Genomic DNA, 6,096 nt, shown 5'->3' on the forward strand with positions numbered 1-6,096 from the left:
AACAACGTTTTAGATACAAAATTAGTACCGTTGAATAGATATCGAAAAGTTATGTGAGATGGACTACTCGAACGTGTCATTCGGATACCGGACGAAGAAGATATCATCAGATATGAATGAAGCGTAAAATTGTTATTTCTCTTTTAAATCGCCGAGCTGCCCTTATCCTTTTCTTGGGTGCCTTATTAAATCTCGTTTGCCTCATCATCAATACGTGTCGAAGAGAGATCATTTCTCTTATTATTCTTATTCCTTCTTCTCTTTCTTTCTTCTTCTTATATTCTTCTTCTTCTTCGTTTTTCTCTCTGGCGATTCTGGAGTCTTTTCTGAAGCCGTGAAATCAAAAAGAAACTTAGGGGAAACAATTATCTAGTTTAATAGATGAAGAAGGGGTGATTGTTCTGTGAAACTTTGAAGAAGGAGATGCTTTTGATAATGAATCGAAAACAGGTAATTAGGTTTCAAATTGATTGATGTTTCTTTATGAAATCGTTCTGTTTTGATTAATTATAGAGTGGGTTTGCTGTTAATTGAAGTATAGATAGGTTTATGGAATTTAATTTTAGTTTCTTAGTTAATCAAATCTGAAATTAGGGTTCGTATGAATTAAGTTCATTGGTTCGGTTGCTGCTGATGAAGAAGATGAACTAGATTGAGGTTGGGTTTTAATTCAGGTTTCCAAAGAAGAATCAGAAGTTAGGGTTTTTAATTTAGAAGATGGTAGAATTGAGATGTGAATCGAATTAAGGTTAGATGATATGAAGATGGGTCTGTTGTTGTTTCAATGGGGTTGATGATTGTAGGTTGAATTACAGAGAACTGATTACAGGACATGAAATGAGTCAGTATGGTGTTGATACCTGGTTGCTGGTGCAGGACAATGAAGGAAAGTTGGTATTATTACTTAAATTGTAATGAAGTGATTTGGATGAGTTGTAGATGATTTGGTTGTACAAGTGAAGTTGTTGGTGTTGAACTGGATTATGTGAATGGCTTGCTTGACTACAGTTCATGGAATTGGCAGTGATTAGATAAATGGGTGTATTTGAGTAAGAGTTAATAGATTTGTGATTGTGATCCATGTTATTGGTAAAGTAACAAAGAAGTTGTTGGGGTTCAATATGCGAGGCAGCTAGTGAGAATATGAAGTAAAGGTTGGTGCTGTTAACTTGAGTATAGTGCCGCCGTTATGGATGGAGTGGAGTGAAGCTAAGAAGACGACAATGCTGAGAGTGTTTCATTTGGATTGAAAGTGCTGAGGAGGATATTTTGATTCAGCTGAACTGGTGTGCTGGTGGTGTTGATTAGGATGTGTTGTATCTAGAGATGGAAAGTTTTGTGAACTGGTGTTGGAAGTGGAGTTGAACTGTGGGTGTGGGTGATATGGAATGCAATTGAGTTGCAGTCAAAGATTATGAATAAACTGTGGGGGGTTCATGGTATTAAATGGAGCTGGTATTAGTATTACAGATATGAAGATTGTGACTTTGAAGTTAGTGTTGTATGAGATGAAGTTTAGATGTATGAAATTGAAATAACTGAGTTGGTGTAAGAGTAATGAAATGGAAAGCAATTACAGGTGTAAATGATACAAACGGATTCTAGTGTTGTAATTAGAAGTTTTAGAATTACAAGGCAGAGAAGAGATCTTTAAGTTGTGTTCACTTGCAATGAGAGTTAGAAATGCGTTATTTGAGTTTTAGTCTGTTATGTGTTGCTCTATGCTTTAGTCTTGGCATGTTTAATCTGAATCATTTTTACTGACTGAGTTAACTCACCTATTTCCTATTTGACTCAGTGAACCTTGGATTCAGTTGATTTGACCTTGACCTCCTGACAGTTGACTGTTAATTGACCTCTGACTGTTATTGACAGTTAGTTGACTTAGGTGGAATGGGCCTCGTGTAATGGACTTGGTTTAGTGAACTTGGGCTTATAGTCAGTTTTCCAAATGAATATATAATATACCTTAGCGGTCTGAATTAACATTTGGTTTCTTATATAAGGTTGTAGATATTTTTAAGACTTAACTAATGACTTTTAGAATCAACCTAATTTAATTAGGAACTCTTAAATATGCTAAAGATAGATAAATAAAAGGTGTAGAACCATAAATGGACTTAGAACCTTAGATAATTCACTTAGCATATAACTGGAGCTTGTATGAGATTATGTATGAGCCTTGTATGATCCTTTTGGATAAATTTTTAGAGTGCTTGTGTGATTAACAATTAGTCTGTATTAACGACGATCGATTCAAAGGATGAACCAGTGGATCGTGGATCTCGAGGTAGGCGTGGATTGTCATCAAAAGATGTGGGAATACTTTAACTCTTTTGTAACCATTGATGTTGTTTCTTTGATAAAAGTCTTTGTTTAACAAACTCATGCATTGCCTAATTGTGTATTCCATGCATTGTTTATTTTAAATTTCGAAAATACTATTGATTCTTTTAATCTTTCCATTGCTTGGAAAGGAATTGTAATGCTTCGCTTGTCTTCATGATTGTCTTTGGGAAATGAGAATCCAACTATGGTATATCGGATACGCTCCTTCGTTATTTTACTTTTGTGCTTTATACGGTGTGGAATTGGCATCAATATTACGGGTGTGTACATTCACCCACAGACTATCTAGGTGGTACGGCCATCAATATTACGACGTGTAAATGTCGTCACAGAAAGTTATCAGGTGTGTAAATGTCACTGCAGAAATTAAAGAAGGAGTTTAGGTCCATATACAATGATTGTTTATTTAAGTGGTTTGATTGTCTTTTAATATTTGGAAAAACATGTATTTTTTTCCAAATCATGCTAATGATTACTTAAAAGTTAAATGTTATTCCTACGGGACACCCCTTTTAGGGATGATGTGCTCACCCATTCCCACTTTTAGTTTCAGAGACAGATCAGAGTTGCGCAGCGGAAGCTTCGAGGAGTTGACTTCATTAATTAGTTAAGTTCTGCTATATTTATTATGTTTGCAAACCAAATGACTATTGTATATGTATCATTTAAGAGAAGTTCTTGTATATGTATATTTCTAAGCGGGGCTAGTTTTGGGTTAAGTTTTGTAGCAGATTTATTAATTGAATGTTTAAGTAAATGATTTAGATTTTTAATGCCTCTTATTTAGCTAATCTCTTGGATTAGTCAGCTACTAGCTTAGGAGGCGCTATGATCACTTTTTCTGAAACGGGGCTAAAGTGTCACTTTTTCTGAAACGGAGCAAAATATCACTTTTTCTGAAACAACGCGAAAATATCCCTTTTTCTGAAACGGGCGAAAGTATCACTTTTCTTGAAACAGGAGAAAATTTAGATTTTAAATTAAGGAATTATTTTTGGACATTATAAGTTTATTCGAGGATATATTAGTCATTTGAAGGTTTAATAGAGGTAGAGGCTCAAAGATAGCACCTCATTGGTGCTATTTGATTTCCTCTATATAAATTAGAGATTGGCCTCTATCTATGTAGAGGTAGTGGAAAAAACAAACACCAATATAAACGGGACCCACCACTACATAGAGGCTAATAGAGGTTAGCCTCTACATAGACGAAAAAACAAACATGCTGTTAGTGCATAAGTCCAAATGATTACATGGACTTTTGATTTACTGCTGCTGCAATTTTGGTCCATTAGTTTAAGATTGGCATTTTTGTCCCGTATGTTGACTTCCATAAGCCATGAAAATTTGTGTACTCAGATAAGCGGTAACTATTGTGGCTAGAAAATTATTTCTCAAAATTCTGCAAAACTAGACAAAAATCATCAAATTGTACAAAATGAAAAACTAAACAAATATAAATTAAGACACAAAAACGACGTGTTTACACACTCATCAGTTGAAAGAGATTACGAGAACCTCGATAATAAAAAAACAAGATCACGATACACGAATTATCAAGGTAAAGATAGTCGGACCTAGCTTCACGAATCTCCAAAGCAAATTCTTTCAATCGTAGACCTGAATATGTTTCTCAAAGGAAAACTAGGTTTATAGAGGACGCCTCTTAAATCAACCAGGACACAAAGTGTCATGGATTGATTTTCCCAGTTGAAAGAACATCTTTATTTATAGTTTTCAAAGACCATAGGTTGCTTAGAATTCAAGCTAAGATAACTTGAGAATCAAGCAAACACTTTTAGGTCTTGAAAATATAATAGAATAATATATACTCGTAACAGGCTATGGAACCGTGTATAATGATTGTTCGGTTTGGCAAGTATGCCAAAGAACTAAAGAAATTTGATGTTCATTTTAACACTTAAGAATTTAATCATTGTGCACACACGCAAGTGTTTGAACGATCAATGAAGTCTTAGAAGTGTTTGAGATATATCTACCAATGCTAAACATATTTAAGAAAATAACTCTTTGAGCATCTGCTAAAATCTACTGAGACAGTTGGTACAACGGTTCGTGAACGGTTAGGCTTTTTCATGAGTCAGGTTGCAAAGTTCGTCAACCCTACAAGACTATCGAACTCAGTGGACCACGATTCCTGAACCGGGTTCGTCAACTGCTAGCCTATATACCAACTTTAGTAAATTAGTTCAAAATGGTTCATGAATTGTTGCCATCTGAAATTTGCGGTCGGGGAACCGGTTCGCCAACCCTCTTGTATTTCTGAAACTCAGATATCTATGGTTTGCGAACTGGTTCGTCAACCTACCCTGAGCAGAAATATCATATAGTTTAATATTTCTCTCTTATGATGTTTGAAACATTTCCACGTGATAAAATCATTTGCATGGAAAATTTTCAATTGGTCCACAAATTAATTCACCCAATAAATTATTTAGTTATAATGTTGTTAGGATCGTTGAACACCTTTAATAGAGTCATGCTTCGATATTTTTAACAAGACAAATTTGACTCGAAATTTCTTCTTTGTAAATCTACTAGAAGTCATATGAAATTTTCTCAAAAAGATATAATGGTAAAATAGTGTGTAAAATAAAAATGGTTCAGTCTTCACATACCTGATACAGAAGTTTTCCAAATGTCTTCGTCGACCTTCAATATTAAAGGGTGATGTCTGATACTCAACTACCAAATTCTAACCTAGTCTAAGACTTGACTTAGTAGACTAGAAATTAAGATATAGTTTTGATCATCTAACATCGACAAAAATCTTGAGATAGAAAAACTTATGGGTTCAACCAACAATCTCTCCCTTTGTCAATTTAGTGATACAACTATTCAACATATGGATTCAAAATAAATAAACTTTTCAGCTCAATCAACTATGCTTGATTTCCTTGGTTCTTCAACAAACATCTTGTATTCTTCGTACTTCAAGTTATTCTATATATGGTTCTGCATGTGTTCGTTTATCACATTTGTTTTTGAAGATCCGTAGGATAACAACTTATGAAAATACTCAAAAATAGCTTTGTTAAAATGAGGCCGCTCCCGGGTCATCGCTCTGCTGCGTCTGGCCCGCCAAGACATTAGGAGCATAAAAGATCCAAATAGAGAAGAAGATAGCAAAAGCTACCTAATCACACTCTACTCATCGTTTGTCATATAAAAACATAGTATTGTTACCTTCATCAAGGTTCAATTGCACCATAATTTTGAAGCAATGGTGATATGTTCTCCCCCTTAGTCAATAATTACTTATTTTGCAAAATAGGTAAAACCTATATATAATAATCCACTCTCCCTTACATGATGCTCCGAAAAGTCATATCTAATGTAGTAAGATACTACTCCCCCCTTTTGTCAACAAAATTGGCAAAGGCGAAAAATCGGGATCAAGATGAATCAAAGTCGTTCCTTTGATATCCCTCCTGCCTTCCATACCTTTGTTATACCAATGCTCTAACTAAGACCCAAGGGAGTATTCGAGACTAGAGAACATATACCAACATTTAGTTTAGATGATTTCACCAAGTAAACTCGGGTCGCGTCAAGAAGATATAAAGGTACAAGAATCTCTTATAGTTTCACATACACTTTCCCCACAAAAATATTACCATTAAGCACAAGTCCAAAATAACCCTCCCCTATTTGATGTAATTCCCGAAAGAACAACATGAGCGACCTTAACTCTAATCACAAGAGAAGGATTTTCCTTGTACATAC

The 6,096-nt window shown here is 34.8% G+C and overlaps 1 long non-coding RNA gene across 2 annotated transcripts; it reads left to right on the plus strand.

Moving 5' to 3' along the window:
* Positions 1–293: 293 nt before the first annotated feature.
* On the plus strand, positions 294–3,068 carry LOC113289866. 2 transcript variants are annotated; one of them, XR_003331179.1, is made up of 3 exons: positions 294–450; positions 2,263–2,692; positions 2,897–3,068. It is a non-coding gene; the product is annotated as an uncharacterized LOC113289866 (long non-coding RNA). The 2 variants fall into 2 exon arrangements; XR_003331178.1 differs by lacking the exon at positions 2,263–2,692.
* The last annotated feature ends 3,028 nt before the right edge of the window (positions 3,069–6,096 follow it).

The sequence above is a fragment of the Papaver somniferum genome, chromosome 6 (assembly GCF_003573695.1).
Source record: "Papaver somniferum cultivar HN1 chromosome 6, ASM357369v1, whole genome shotgun sequence".
Classification (NCBI taxonomy): domain Eukaryota; kingdom Viridiplantae; phylum Streptophyta; class Magnoliopsida; order Ranunculales; family Papaveraceae; genus Papaver; species Papaver somniferum.